This window comes from Nicotiana tabacum, chromosome 10 (genome assembly GCF_000715075.1).
Source record: "Nicotiana tabacum cultivar K326 chromosome 10, ASM71507v2, whole genome shotgun sequence".
In the NCBI taxonomy this organism is placed as follows: Eukaryota; Viridiplantae; Streptophyta; class Magnoliopsida; order Solanales; family Solanaceae; genus Nicotiana; species Nicotiana tabacum.
Window position 1 is genome coordinate 109,634,839 of NC_134089.1, and position 16,598 is coordinate 109,651,436.

At 39.5% G+C, this 16,598-nt stretch overlaps 1 long non-coding RNA gene across 1 annotated transcript in view; it reads left to right on the forward strand.

The window, feature by feature from the left end:
* The window catches only part of LOC142164731 (uncharacterized), a 32,825-nt gene extending 23,270 nt beyond the window's left edge, over positions 1-9,555 (forward strand). Inside the window, exons 2-3 of the long non-coding RNA XR_012695687.1 lie at positions 7,432-7,499; positions 9,050-9,555. This is a non-coding gene — a long non-coding RNA (uncharacterized LOC142164731). The remainder of the gene's footprint in view (positions 1-7,431; positions 7,500-9,049) is intronic.
* Positions 9,556-16,598: the final 7,043 nt, after the last annotated feature.

The window sequence follows — 16,598 nt, forward strand, 5'->3', positions numbered from 1 at the left end:
CACCTCATCATCTACAAGATCATCTACCTCCTCCCCCGCAATCACATTTCCAAGAGGGTCATTAGCATTTGCTGCTATTTTGTACCTGAAGTTGTGACACAAACAAATTAGTAACACAGAAGGAAAGAAGAACAATACACAAAACTATTTAGATAGATAGCCAAAACCGTTAGCTCCCCGGCAAAGGTGCCAAAAAGTGATCGAGGCCAACACTGCACTACTATTGAGTAGCGAGAGAGGTCAAAACTACTTTTACCCGATTAAGGTCGGGATCAATTTCCACAGGGAGCTAGATATTGGAGTTGAGTGTCTATCTAGATGATAGTTGCGTATTTGCTCTTAATTGCACTTCTACACATTTTTGGTTTGATTTATAATTCTAATGTTATAAAACTACAATGCTCAATTAAACTAAATAAAGCTAAAGTTAAACTATTGTGAGTTGTTCAAGTGATTACAAAGCACTAGGGTAGTGACTTTCACCTAGGTGGTCAATTAACGGATTCTTGAATCTAAAGCTAGATTGTCACATTTGGGGAGTGTGATATAACCATTTCACGATTCTACTCACTCTACACCTCTCGGTAGTTCGAGTAATTTTGCCTGAATTGACTTTCTCTGCAAACAATCAAGGTTCAAGTCAGGTATTACTATCTCTAGGTTTAACCCTTTAATTGGGGCTATCAATCTCTTGAGTACGCTCTAATTCCTTGTTGGACTAATTTCATGGACTTAGGCTCCCTTTCTCAAGAAGAGCCAAAATCTACTAGGCATAAACTAGTGTTTTCAACCACTAATTCACAATTAAAACCCTAAATTAGCCCAAATATCAAACACCCATAGGAAATCAAGCATGAAAACACAAGACCCATCAATTACCCACACTAGGGTTGAGCCACAACCCTAGCTAATGGGTCTAGCGACTCATAATTAGAGAAGAAAACAAAGAAATAGATGAAGAAAAACTCATAATAATTAATTGCTAAATTAAACTTGAATATTCAATGTTGAAATTAAGCTAAAATTACTCAAAATAAGTAAAAGGAACGAAGTCACGAGCGCAGCTCTCAGTAAAAAACTATTTGATGACCTAAAAATGGGAAAAGAATCTATTTATACTAGGCTGAAAATCTTAGACAAAAATACCCCTGCGGGGCTAGTGCGGACCGCAAAAAATTGAGTGCGGCCACACAAAGGCTCTGGGCTTGAATAATTAGCTCTCTGAACTTGGGCAATGCGGACCGCACAAAATCGAGTGCAGCCGCGGTGGCTTCTATTGCAGTCCGCACAAAAAGGACCGCAGACCGCATTAAGCTACACCACCTCTCTGAACCTTGGCTCCGCAGACCGCATGAAATCGAGTGCGGCCGCGGTGAACTCCATGTGGACTGCACCAAACCCTTTGCGGTCGTATTACCTGCTGGCCTGAAAAGCAACCTCTCTGAACTTCACTTGTGCGGACCGCACAGAATGGTGTGCGGCCGCACTGGCCCTGTTTGACTGAGCTTTGTCTTGTCTTGGTACTTGTGCAAGTTTTACTCCTTTTTGAGCTGGTTTTTGACACCTTGTTGATCAAACCTGCGATCAAGCACAACTTGTGAGCCTTTGGGACTATTTTGTACACATTTCTAACCAAAACTTATGCAAGAAGGAGTGTAAAATGCATCATATTCCCTAGTTATCAACTCCCCCAAGGTAGATTCTTGGCGATCGCAGCCCTGATTTTCTCCCTTCTTATTCTCCCTTAGTGTATTTTGTGATTTTTTCGACCATGTTGGTCTTGAGGTTATCAAACAGTTGTAGTAGATGCTCATGACTTGTGACACCCTGATGTCGGGCTTGTGTTATGTTTCTGCACTGGTTATTTAGACCAATATTATGAGATTTCTTGTTAATTAAGGACTTAAAATGACTTTTATAGAATAATGGTTTAGTATGAAAATTGTGTCGGCTGGCCTAGTTTCACAACATGCGCCATCACGACCGAGTCAATTTTAGGATCGTGACAAGTTGGTATCAAAGACTAGGTTACATAGGTCTCACGAGTCATGAGCAGGTTTAGTAGAGTCTCGTGGATCAGTACAAAGACATCTGTACTTATCTTCGAGAGGCTATAAAATCTTTAAATCCCACATTCTTGAATTCTCATCATGCGACATTGATTCAGCTTGAAATATAACCCTTAAAATTCCTTCCACATGTTTGTATGCACGCATGAGCGCTCCGTATCAACTATGCATCGACGACTTGTGATTCTCTGATCAAGGGTCAAGATGTGACTTCTGTGCGTTGATGTTGGGCCAGTCTGGAGGACTTGAGGCTGGGTTTTTCCTGTAGCTTGAGCACCGAGCACGTGCATCTGGATTTATATGTTCGATAGTGTCCCTATTAAGGGAAGTGATGACTGGATAGCTATGTGATGAGTACGATGTGACTGCGAGATGTGTTCATATGAATTGAATGAGACAAAAAGGGTCTGCTTGGGGGTAGCAAGAACTATCTGGTGCTTGATTTCCATCGTGATTTGATGTATAGCCCCGAGTTATGGGTGTGTTGAAGGATCTTTTCATGTTGCCTAGTTGGGAAGTGAATTAGATTTCACGTTATGATATGAGTTCAGACTTAGGAAGATTAAGTGACTGCGTGATGTTTATGACGAAGGGTATAAAGAGATGTTAGTTTAAGGTGAAACAGGTGGGTTATCTCCTGCATAGTGTTCTGAAGTTTGTGTGATCCTTATATTGTTTGTTGGAAGACCTCTTTTACTAGTGAAATATACATGTTGCAATTTGAATTTGGGTCACTTAAGAGAGTGGGCTTGACTGTTACGAGGGTGCATGCGAGATTTGTAGAAGATTTGAAGTACTAGATGGTCTGTGTTGCACGAGCTTATGAAGGATTGAGTTTAATCTCGCTATGGTATTATGGCAGTAATAGAGTATATGCATTATGAGTTATTGTGTGTTTTGATCTATGGCTTTGAGCCAAGTGGGGGAGTCTGCTATTGATCAGTTGATTGCACGGTTATGTGCTATGTTGGTTCCAATTTGGGGTATAGGGGTGAATCAGTTATGGCTTACAGAGATTGAGATCGAGGATGACCCGAATAAAGGAAATTTTGGATAGGGGTTGTGTTATGCTTTATGGGCGTATAAGAATTTATAGAATGAATTGAGTTGTATTGGTGAAGGATGTAATGTACATGGAGCAGGAATTTATTTGGTTGCATTAAGGTGGGGTTACTTTCTGCGGTGTTGGAGTGCTAATGGAGGCACAGGTCGTCCGGTCCAATTGATCAGTCTAATTGAGGTTTGAGCAGAGTGGATGGCTCTCAAGAATTGTTCTAATGGGTTCAAGATTTTACATGTAATAATTGGAGATTTTCAGGTTGTGTATTTGGCTAGAAACTAAGGTTTACATTGGAGGATGACAAGACTTGTGGCATTTCTGCATTATTATTGATTCTACATACCAGTATCAGGAAGGCGAAGGTAATGGCTTTAGATTCACAGAGGCTCTCTTCATAGAAGGTATCTCGGTTGTGGTACTTTTGGGGGTGCTTCAGAAGAATACAACAATTTATGAGCTTTAGAAATGTGTGGTCTTATGCTAAAGTCCGTGGGGTAAGTTTTAATTAAGGATAGTGGTGTACTAGCAAGGAAACATATCAATTTGAATGTAATTCTGAAGGAACTCAGAGAATTAGGACAACTTAGTAGTAGGCTGGATCGACATGGTAATGGATATGATTGGTTCTTGGGTGCTTATGAAGCGGTGGGTTTCTACAGATGTTTTGTGGAAATGCTCTTAGGTTTTGACGGCTTGTGTAGCTTGGTTGAGTTAGAAGGAGTCAGTCCTGATGGTTCGATTTTGTGCAAAGGGGATTCGTAGAGTTCTTGATGATTTCTACCACTATTAGAGATGTATATTTTCTACTGCCATGAGGAACATGGGATGTATAGTGATTTTCTCCTAGATAGGATCAAATGAAAAAGTTCTTGGCTGGTTGAGTACGTAGTTGCTTGTAGCTCGGAGTGGATTATGTAGTTCTCATATTTATCATAGGATGGTATAGTATATGCGGTATGTTGTATGGGGTTGAGATTTGCATGTGTAAGGTTACAGTTCAGTTTTGAAAGGAAGGTCATAAATTCTTAGGCAGCATGGACAGATTCAAATGACTAGATAAATGAGATCACTGATTGGTGTGAGTTGATGAAGGTATACATTTGAGAAAGGACGATGTGTTTGAGTTATGGATACTCCATTGGTATTGCAGCACTATCTTGTCTGATTGAATGTTGATATTCAAGGTTTTCTCAATGGCACAGAAGAATTTTAGAAGTACCCCTCATAGGATGATCGAGTATTAGGGATGTGTTAGATATTCGGGCGGTGGAGTTGGGATCAGATATGGTGATTCATGTGCTTTATGGATTTGGACAATGGAGTTTTCATAAACAGGTTATTTCGTGGTTGTGGACTGTGAAGATGTGGGCAAGCTAGTCAGATCATAGTATGTGCTATGATTCAGTCATTGTGAACTTTCGGAGAGTTATTTATCTATTGTGGTGACCAGAGTTGATTTGGGGTTCATTGGTAGGCCAATATGGATGTGTGTTCTACATCGAGTCGGATATGTCGACTCCGAACTGCTATTGTTGAGAGAGGTGCCATTTGGTTTTTGTTAAGCTTATTTGTGTTTCGAGATTATTTGTGAGTTACTTGTGTACGCTACGTGGGATTTTGATTAATTGATTATATGCACAAATGATATGGTTCTATTTGGGCTTTATAGCGGTATTTGAGTGAGATGGGTAACTGGGTGTTGCATTATTGATTGTGCATTGGGTATGTTCTTTCGTACTGGTATGACATTGCATCATTTACCTCTCCGTGGTTATGGTGATTCACTCTTGGTACTAGACATCAATTTTGCGGTGGTTGTTGATTTTGAGCATAGTGACTTGAGGTGTTTCATGTGGACCAGTGTTTGGACAGGGTCGCGCATTGCAAAAAAGTTAGGAAGAGGTATGAACCTTCAGGTTAGATTCGTGTGTTCTGGTTCTATGATGTGTGATGGGCTCTCAACATTGTGTGGTGGTGGTACTGGTAAGCATGCGGTACAACTCTATCATTTGAGTCACTTTATTCCCGTGATTTGAGTACATTTGGATTGTTGCTTATTGGTGTGTGGGTCACACGGGTTGTGGATTTAGATTGTATCGATGTGTCATGTCGTTGGAGTTGTCGTATTGGATGAGATGAGGTCATTGGGATCTAGAATGAATACTATCGGATTCAATTTCAGCATGTTGGAAGGATAATATGGTGATTCGGCTTAGAAATTTACTATGGTCCTTACCAAAGGAGAGGGAGCTTCATGAATGGTTGATCTGAGGGATGGTTATGATTTTTTGTGTGTTTCTTTCATCATTGGCAGTATACGAAAGGGTCGTAATGAGAGTTTATTGATAAGAGGTTTATTATCGGTATTCGGTTGTTGTGTGCAGCTACCGTGAGTTGAAGTTATCGCTACGAGTGATTGAGTTATGTGGTATATCATGTAATTGCATCTAGGGTTACAGATATGGTTTGTTATAGCTTGTTCGGACTTATCCAGCGTATAGATGAGAGATTCTGATATTATAGATAAGTTCGGAAATGGAAATTTGGTTCTAAGATTCATGAGCTTGGTTGGATTGTGAAATTTCAGTTATGATGTGTTATCGGACCTATATGGGATAGGGTGACGTGGAATCACCCTCGAGTATGTTCATGGTAAGGTTACACATCGATTTCATGGTTTTCGGATTAACACTGGGCATGTTCGAGGACGAACGTATGTTTAAGTGGGGGGGATGTAACGACCCAACCGGTCGTTTTGAGCATTTGCACTTCGTTTGCCAGTTCTCGGGCATGACTAGCCTCGTGTGATGTATTATGACTTATATAAATTGTCGGTTTTGGTTTTCATGACAATCAGAATAGATTTGGAATAACAATTCTAAGTTTGAAGCTTTAAATTTGAAAGGTTTGACAAAGTTTTGACTTTTTAGTATTCGATCTCGGATTTGGATTTTTATGATTTTGTTAGCTCTGTTGGGTGATTTTGGACTTAGGAGCGCGTCTGGATTGTGATTTGGAGGTCTATAGTAGAATTTGGCTTGAAATGGCAAAAGTGGGAATTTGGAAAGTTTGACCGGGAGTGGACTTTTTGATATCAGGGTCAGATTCTGATTTCAGAAGTTGGAGCAGGTCCGTAATGTCAAATGTGACTTGTTTGCAAAATTTGAGGTCAATCGGACGTAATTTGATAGGTTTCGGCATCGGTTGTGGAAGTTAAAGTTTCAAAGTTCATTGAGTTTGAATTGAGGTATGATTCGTGTTTTTAGCGTTGTTTGATGTGATTTGAGGCCTCCACTAAGTCTGTGATATGTATCGAGACTTGTTGGTATGTTCGGGCGGGGTCCCGAGGGGCTCGGGAGAGTTTCGGGTTGATTTCGGACCATTTCTAGGCCATTTCTAGTTGCTGCTTTTTGGCTTCACAAGTGTACAGTGCGTTACCATAGATCTGGCCGCGTTAGCATAGAGAAAATTTGGAAAAATGGAGTTGTGCTATGCGATTGCGTAAGTCTTCCCGCGATCGCATAGAGTAAAATCTTTGTTGCACTGACCCGACTTTGGAAGCTTATATCTTCCAATCTATAAGGAATTTGAAGATGATCTAATAGCAAGTTGTATCCCTTGATGTCTAGTTTTCAGAAAGTTAAACCAATTGTAATTTGGAGTTTCGTACAAAAAGTTATGACCATTATACTAGAGGCTGTCCGGAAGAGTTGGAGAAGGCTGTTGGAAATATTTATTCTACGCGATCGCGGAGGAATGACCGCGATCGCATAGGGTAAAAGAAGGGATGGAAAATTTTGTGCTTCACTATAGCATTAGTTTGTCCACGATAGCATAGGGTAAATATCTGGGTAGATTATAAAGTACTTTATTTCGAGGGTTTCGGCCAATTTTGCATTTTTGGAGCTGTGGAGCTCAGATTGAGGCGAGTTTTGAAGGAATTTTCAAAGGATTGATTGGGGTAAGTGTTCTTCACTCAAATTTGGTTAAATCCTATGATTATGTCTTAATTATTATAATTTAATTTAGGAATTTGGGGTGAAAATTGGGAAAAATGGAAGAAAATTTGGAGAGTTGATTTCTGGGATTTGGATAGCCATTTGATGTCGGATTTTGGTGAATTTGATATGGGTAGACTCATGAGCGAATGGTTTTCCAGTTTTGTAATTTTTATCGGATTCCGAAACGTGGGTCCGGGGTCGGGTTTGAGCTCATTTCGGGATTTTTGAGTTAATTTGATTATTTTCGCTTGGGATTTATTCCTTTAGCGTATATTGATGATAATATACTGATTTTGGTTAGATTTGGCGCATTTGGAGGCCGAGTCAAGAGGCAAGGGCATCACAGGCTAGAGGTTGGACCGGTTTGAGGTAATTAATGATTGTAAATCTTGTCCTGAGTGTATGAAACCCCATATTTTACATCGTTTCACTACTTTGAGGTGACGCACATGCTAGATGACGAGCGTGGTGGCGTGCAACGTTGGGATTGTGACTTGGTCCATTCCGTATGACTATTAAGTCGTGTATTTCATTGAAAACTATTGGATACTATTGTGTTTTGGAAAGTATTATTATGTTTTGAGATGAATGTCATATTTGGGCCTCGTGCCAACTGTTTGGACCCTTAGGGGCTTTTACTACTATTCTTCACTGTTTTGACTTAATATTTGTACTCAGTCATGTTGTGTTTTACTGATTTCATAACTCATGTTGTGTTTTACTGATTTCATAACTCAACCTTATTTACCCAGTTTTGATGCTATAAATGATATTTTGGGTTGAACGCCCTATTTTACTGATAGTTCGAGTGGCTTGTGAGGTTGATTGCTGGGAGAGGCCGAGGGCCTGATTATAAGGTTGATGACTGAGAGAGGCCGAGGGCCTGATTGTGAGATTGATGACTGAGAGAGGTCGATGGCCTGGTTGTGAGGATTATATATTTATGGATCGGGCTGCACGCCGCAATGATATATATATATATATATATATATATATATATATATATATATATATATATATATATATGCATGTATGTATGTATATATGTTGTTATATGTATGTATGTATGTATATATGTATGCATGTATGTATGTATATGGATCGGGCTGCACACCATAGCGATATATGGATCGGGATGCACGCCGCAGCGATATATGGATCAGGCTGCACGCCGCAGCAATATGTTAGATCCGGCTGCATGCCGCAGCGATATAGCGCTTGGGCTGTAAGAGCCCCTCCGGAGTCTGCACACCCCCAGTGAGCGCAGTCGACTATATATGGATCGGGCTACACGCCGCAACGATATATAGATCGGGTTGCACGCCGCAGTGGTTATGATAATTTACCTATTGAGCGTGAGTGCTAAGTGTGAGTGTTGATTGCTGAGAGTTGAGTCATGAGTGACTGAGTGGCTTGATGCTTTCCCGAGGGGCTTGTTTTCATGAAATTACTGTTTTCACTCCTCTTTATACTGAGCCTCTATTGAAAATGTTGAAAAAATACTTTTAAACAACTTTCATTGAAACTGGAGTTTTTATGAGATGTTCGGAATTTAATCACTGATTTGGCTTCGTTATTTCCACTGAGATTTTTATGGTATGAGATGTATATGATTTATGTTAGCCCGAGGGGCTGTATACGAACTATGTTTTGCCCGAGGGGCCGGTTATGATTTTCATTACTTTTACTATAAACTGTATTGAACCTCTATTGAAACTGTTGGAAAGCATCTTCAAATGATTTTTACCAAAAGCTGGATTTTAAATGAGACGATTGACTCGTATTCTGATATGAAAGCTTGTTGTGCTTATTGAGTTTATCATGAGGTGGATTTATCTTTTCCTACTGCTCAACCTTTATTTATTTTTATTACTTACTGAGTTGGCATACTCACATTACTCCCTACACCTTGTGTGCAGATTCAGGTATTTCTGAGATCGTTAGTAGGTTCATCGGAGTTAGTAAGGTAGCTGCTTGGCGATCGCAGTCCTGATTTTCTCTCTTCTTATTCTCCCTTAGTGTATTCTATGATTTTTCCGACCATGTTGGTCTTGAGGTTGTCAGACAGTTGTAGTAGATGATCATGACATGTGACACCTTGATGTCGGGCTTGTGTTATGCTTTCGCACTGGTTATTTAGACCCATATTATGAGATTTCTTGTTCATTAATGGCTTAAAATGACTTTTATAGAATAATAGTTTAATTTGGGAATTGTGTCGGCTGGCCTAGTTTCACAATAGGAACCATCACGACTGGGTCGATTTTAGGGTCGTGATAATCCACCCTTGTGTTATTGATGGGGTTTCCACCAAAATTTTCATTATCTCGAATAACCTCATTAAAGTTCCCCCCCCCCCCCCAACTAACCAAGGACCCTTATATGAATCGTGGATATATTTTAAGTTTTGCCACAGTATATTACGTAATGAAGTTGAGTTATTTGTATAAATTGAAGAAAACAACCACTTAATAGGGTTAGGCCATACATGTACCATGCAGTGCACCTCCTGTGTAGTCATTGTAAGATCCTCCACAGTTACCATATCTGCATTTCACAGTAATACTATACCACCTGACATTCCTTGTGCCTCAACTTGTGCCAGATGTGAGAAGTTAAAATTATTTTTAAAACCGTGTGATCATGTATGCGTGCCTTCAGTAGTGCAACTAAGACAGGTCTATAATTATCCAAAAGTGATCTGAATTGTCTTCTAAATTCTGCATTGTTCGAACCTCTACAATTCCAGACGATTAAATTCATGATAGGTTATGGTTTTGTAGGTCCATCTAGATCAGCAATATCACTCGTTGCTCCCGATGGAGCCTGAGTGTTCTGTTGTCTTAGAGGGTTCTGCCTCAGGGATGGGATTATTACCATGGAATACTTCCCCTCCTGCTGATTTTGATTTTGCCTGAAGTTTACATTGCATATTGTGAGTTCTGGAGGGCATTTCAGTATGAAATTTTTTGCGTACTGCTCTTTGAGGTTGTTGGGATAGAAGTCCTTTAGCCAGATGAACTTTGTTCATGTTTCCCTCATTTCCTTCATAATTTGTGCTAACTCTAACCTTGTTTGCTCTCGTAGTTTGTTGGACGACGTAGGTGGAGTTATTGGAGGACTCAGGAATGGTGACATTGGCTCCTGGATACTCGTTGGAGACAGACTCATTTGTGGTGGTGAGAAGGAATTCATGTGTTGGAACCACGGGGCATAGATCATCCCCGTGTGGTGTTGTGGGTAGAATGGGAGAGTCCCCATCATTTGATGGAAATTGTATAGTGGAGGAGTTGTTGGTTTTGCCCATAGTGACTGTGTTGATGATGAAGGCCTAGTTTGGTCCAATATTAGTGGTATGTGAATGTTGGACCACTGTGTCTGAGCCACTGCCTCCATCCCTAGTCTCATCCCTTCTGTGATAATCTCCACTAGATGAGTTGGGTTATGGACTAGTAAAATTATTTCCTGATTGTTTAGTTCTATTGTAAATATTATAGAATATCCCTGTAGCCCTATCTATAACCATGACTGGAGTGGATATTCTAGTGGTGGCATTTGGGAGGTGTATATCAGCGGTGTTGTAGGTTGTGGATGAGGTGTTCCGCTCATTATCAAGCATGGAAAGTGAAAATGTTGGTGGTTGATCTGGTTGTTTTCTCTGAAGGTGGTGTACCAAAGTCTTTGCATGTTGGATAGTTGTTTTTGGGTGTGTTATATTGTGGTTTGGCAGGGTGGGTTTGATGTTAGTGTTAGTGGCTGTGTGTGGATTTACAGTAGGAATAGTAGTGGTTTCATTGGGTATAGTAGGCATAAGGTTATGTATAGGTAAGGGAGGGTCACATGGAGGGTAATGATGATTTACCATCGTAGTTGGAGAAAAGTGTAGTGTGTTTGAGAAAGGGAGGTCTGGGATTGGGCAGGGATGGGCGGCATTCAAGGAGACGGCTTGTAGATGGGCCGAAATGGATTTGGTAAATATTTTGTCAGATTTTTCTTCTGATGTACCGTGTATAGGTATATAAGGAATTTTTGCTGAGCCAGCTGTATTGGCTATGTTAGGAGAGTGTGTGATAGGATTAGTGTCCATTAGCTCATCAGTAGGTGAGTCATTGTCTTTTATAAAACTATTGTTATAATTTGAGTTACTGTTCAGCATATTAGGATTGTCAATGATTGGATTAGTAGAATTAATATGGCTTAATTTGATATTGTTATTAGTATAAGTATTAATTGTTGCTATTTGTTTTTGGACCATTATTGCATCTTTTAACACCCTTAGGCTCATGTGTCCATCGTGTGTTTGAGAGATAGACCTAGGCCCATTATTTTCAGTTTCAAGAGTTGAGTCCACATTTTCTAATTTGCCAAAAGTGTTAGCAATCAATAACGGAGTAGGGTTTGTGACCTTACCTGGCGTTACCTGTTTGGTTGTCGTGTCTGCCGCCTTCCCTTTCCTCGTCTGATCATCCATACGAAGATTGTGTAGTTCATCTGGTTGTCTACGTTGGTTATTATTGTTGTATCTTGCAATTGTTTTTTTTTTTGGAAAATTAATAGTTTTCCATTCTGTTTCATTTATGGGAGATATGGATGTCGTGGAGGAAGTATGTGGTGTAGTTGTAGTAATAGTTGGTATGGAATTTAGTGGTGGCATTTGTGAAAACTGATAACTCCAACTTGTGTGCCCAAATCTTCCATACTTTCTACAGAGTAGGTTTAACCCTTCATAGAGTAGAACCTGTTTGTGAGTGCCTATATGGACATAGATTTTTAGAGGTTTCTCCAATGGTACCTCAATGCATATCCGGGCATACCTCTCTCTTATAGTAAAAGTTGTACAAGTATCAATCTTTAGAAGTTGCCCTATCTTATTTCCTACCTTTTGTAGTATTTCAAAATCATAAAACTTTGTTGGAAGTTCAGGTAGACGTACCCATAGAGCGACATACATTAATTAAGCTGCTGAAGCAATAAACTTAGGCTCCCAGTGACAAACAGAGAGGAAATGGTTAGTATGAACCAAGGCCCTTCATGTAAAGCCTTACACATATTTTTCTCATGATGAAATTTGATAACGAAAGAATTGCATCCCAAGTCTATAAGATGAATTTCTTCAGATAGCTTCCACAGCTTTGTTAATTTAAGTTTTAGCAGTTGGTGTCCAACCATTTTGCCAAAAACCTTTACTATGATAGAATTTTTTCAAGAAGTGTATAATCGAGATTTATCTTCAGCCGTTAGTGGCATAAAAATATCTAAATCATCCTCATTTGGTGTTTCATCGGTTAAGTCCACTGTTGCGTTGATGGGTTGGATGTTAGAAATGAAAGTTGGTAGATGAGAATTTAAGGTTAGTGTCTGCAAAAAGAATTTGGTTTGTGCTTGGATTTCTGGTTTGTCAATTTACATATTATGGTGATTTGGTGGGTCCATGATTGTTGGTAGTTAATTAAACAGGATGGGTGAAGAAAGAGATCGTAAAAGCAAAGATTTGGGATGTAGGAGTGTTTAACCAAAAATCTGAGTCTTTGATCAAAGCTAGAAAGAAATTCGGGTTACTGATAATCAGGAGACGAAAATAAAAAAAAATTGAGAATGATGGTAAAGCAATAAATAGTTTTGTATTTCAGTAAGATCTCAATCGTATTTCGTGTCCTTACAGATGTTGAGTCTTTCCCCTTTTATAGTTGATTCTAGGAGAAGATATAATGCCTTTGTATTAATGAGGCAATTATGAGCAATAAATGATATTTAAAAGAAATATTACACAATCATTTCTATTTAATTCAGATTCTCTAACGTATTTGACATTTAATGCTGTATTTAAACTCTTTTATGTTATCAGATTCGTATCTTTAACTTCTTCTGATCTTTGATCCTTAAACGACTCGAATAGGTACGAAACTCGTACCTATTTTAGTAACGGTCCACACCTATGTTGCTTTCTTTTCCCCCTATCTGTTATCGCCCGTGCCTCTTGGCTATTTATTGCATTTTGACCTTTTGACCAGTCCACGTGTCATGACACGTCATCTTCAATATTCAGACTCAGTTTTTTCCCAATACAGATAGTCCCCCCACTTTTCATTTATTTATCCATTAAATATTTGGGAAGTGGACCTTCATAAAAAGGGAATTTTTTTCTATAATCAATGCTATGACAGTACTGGCGCCCCAGTTGTCTTTTCTATTTAATGCTCTGCACACGTGTCACTTTCCGATTGGTTTTGTAATTCTGCAGCCTTTTTCCAAGGTTTATTCATCCCTTATATTCACGAAGCGATAGTTGCCTTTATTATAGGCTTTCCATCATTACACTTCTTTGCTTGACGGTTGCTATTATATACATATATATCCTTTTTCCCTTTGTCCTTTTCTTCATAAACCCTTAACAGATCCTTTACTCTTTATTTCTACTCCTTTCTCCTTGAGTTCATCCTTTTCTCTGCAATGGCATCTCCGAATCCTAACCCTAAAAGAATCCCAATTCTTGATAGCTTCCCTAATGCCCCTGTAAGACATAGAAGAGGAAGAGGTGGCAGGCTTCGTAGCCTAGGATCCGTTCACAGTGGTGCCTCTGGTTCTGTCATGCCTTCTTCTAGCTCCGGTACTATTTCCAGAGGTTCTATCACTAAGAAATCTTCCTCTAAAGGTAAAGAACTTCCTGAGCTTCTTCAAGAGCCTTTAGTTGAGGAAATAGTACCCAACGACCTATCTTTTGAGAATGATAGGAAATCTCTTCGTGAGCAAGTTGTCAATTTAGAGAAAGCTGAAACTTTCCCTTCTTTAATCACTGAACCTTTGGTTTCTAATGTTCGAAAAGATTGCAACTGGAGAAGTGATTTTCATATAGTAATCCCCAATCCAAATCAAAGAATATTTTCTTTTAGGATTGGATTTTCTTTTGTTTATACTTACCCCTTCACTTTGGGATTTATTCCTGCTATTGACCCAGTCATACTTGATTTCTGTCATTTTTTCAAAATTTGTTTGGGACAAATTGGTCCCCTTGTATGGAGAACAGTGGCTTGTTTGAGGTATTTATCTATTAAAGCCGGTGTTGATTTTTCCTTTCCCCACCTTATTCATCTTTACCACCCCAAGTTATTTCGCAATGGAGTTTTTACTCTAACTGCAAGAAGTAAAAGGGTCTTAGTAAGCCCTGAAGATGACAAGGACCACGGGTGGTACACTCGTTATGTTGCGGTACGCACAGTTGATTTGGTGGGTGAAACAAATATCTCTTTCCCTGAGAAGTGGAACTTTGCACGTAAGTTTTTTTTTACTTACCGTTCTTACCTCTTAAGAATTTCAACTTCTTTTCTAATTTCATCCTTTTTTGCTTTTCTATAGCAACCATGGGAGATGTGGAACCCGTTCCTAATTTCCGTGGTTGGGTAGATTTAATCATGATAGTCGTGCCTATGGAGGCAAGAACGTGGAAATTCATTTCCAATTTACATGGTTGGAGAGTGAAAACTCACGGTATGCGTCTCTTTATCATTTTTCGTATGACAAGTCCTTTATTTTTTCTAACTTCATTTTTTTTTTAAATCCTTCTTTTTGTCAGGATTTGCTATTCGAGGAATGACAACCGAAGTGGCTACTGCCCTTCGAGCCTCTTCTAGTACTTCTCTTTCTGTGGAGAGAACTCAAGCTAGGCTGTCAAAGAGAACAGTTGTAGAAGAAGATTTTGAGGACGATGAAGACAAAGACACCTCTTTGATAGCTAGACCAAGATCCAGGAGACGCATAGTTTCCGAGAATGAAGTTGAAGTTACCCCTGTCTGTGCCTCTCTTACTGAACCTGTTCACATTCCCTCTGAAGATGAAACCACTCCGAGGGACACCAACGAATCTATTCATCGTCTCTTCGTTGGTGGTTTTGAAAGTAGAGAACTAGGTCCAGTTTTAAATGAAGTTCCTCTTTCTTCTTCTGTTCCCATTCCTTCTTCTCTTGTTTCTTTACCTACTTCTGCTCCCTTACCTGCTTGGAGTCCTATGACTCCTGTTATTTTCACTTCTTCTACCATTCTTCCTTCTATATCTCCCCCTTCCTCTGTTCAATATGCAGAGGAGGGTTCTAGTAGCAGAAGCTTGGCTATGAGGAGCGTTACGCTTGAAGTTCCTGGTAACAACAGCCTTTTAAGGAAGTCTGGTGGAGCAGATGACTGGCTTAGGCCTTTGATTGGAGATATTGAGAAGAAGAAGATGGACAGCCATAGCTGCTTAACTTTGATGAATGATATTGTTCATTCTACTTTGAAGGTATTCCTCCTTCACTTACTAACAAGTTTTTTTAAAAAAAAAAAGAATTCTTATTTCTATGAATTGTCACTGCAGGCTAACCTCATTGGTACAGAATTGATGGGAAGAATTTCCCTTCTAGAAAAGAAAGCCCGTGAGTATGAAAAGTCTATCCACGAGGCTGAGGAAATAGCCAGGGGAGCACAGCTAGAAGCAGCCAATTGGAAAGAGCAGTTTGAGAATGCTCAGGGAACTATAGAAGAATTGCTAGAGAGTATAAATCTCCTGGAGCAACAAAAGCGAGGTCTGACTTCTGAGCTAGCAGTTGCCAAGGCTTCTTCAAGCCAATTTGAGAAAGATAAGGAGCACCTTGAGTGCTCATTTTTAGAACAACTATCAAATTGTAGTGAAGAGATCAGAGAACTTAAGGTACTCTTGGCCAAGAAAGAAGAGTATGCAGGGGAGTTAGTGCAAAGCTTGACTCAAGCTCAAGCTGATTTAAAAATCTCTTCTGATAAGGTACATACCTTAGAGAGTTCTCATGCCTCCCTTGAAGCATCCTTTGAATCCTCTTTAGCTGAAAAACAAGTGTTAAAGAATGATCTTGCTATGTGGGAAAGGGAGTATGAACTTCTTGAGGAGAATTTTAACATAGAGGTGAGTTGGGCTTTTCTAAACTCTCGTCGTGATGCTTTAATAGAGGTCAGTCAAGAAAACTTTGATTTAAACTCAGAGTTGGCCAAAGTTTTAGAGACCATTGAGAGAACCCAACAACCACTTGACCTTCCCTCTCCGTCAATTGAAGCTCCCGTGGCTGAAGAACCTTTAAATGAAGAAGTCGTTGCTATGGCAGTTGAAGTTGAAAATGTTGAAATTCCAGCTTCAGAGGGTGAAACTTCTATGACTCAGTCTGTGGAAGTTGAAGCTTCCGTGACTCTTGCTTCCCTCGTTGATCCTAACATTTCAAGCTCAGGTGAAACCGTTCCTATTGCTGCTTCTTCAGAAGTTGCCACTGTGCCTGTGGCTGAAAGTGAAATTAATATTGCAACTTCTGATGTGCTAACCCCTTCAATTGGATGATGGTTTTATCCCTTAGTTTTTAAGGGATTTTTTTGTGAAAATCCCCAGTTATCATAATGGGGCACTTGTATAAACTTTTATTGACTAAGTTTCTACTTAGTCTTTTTAATTGTATTAAGAAGTTTTGTTAGTACTTCAATG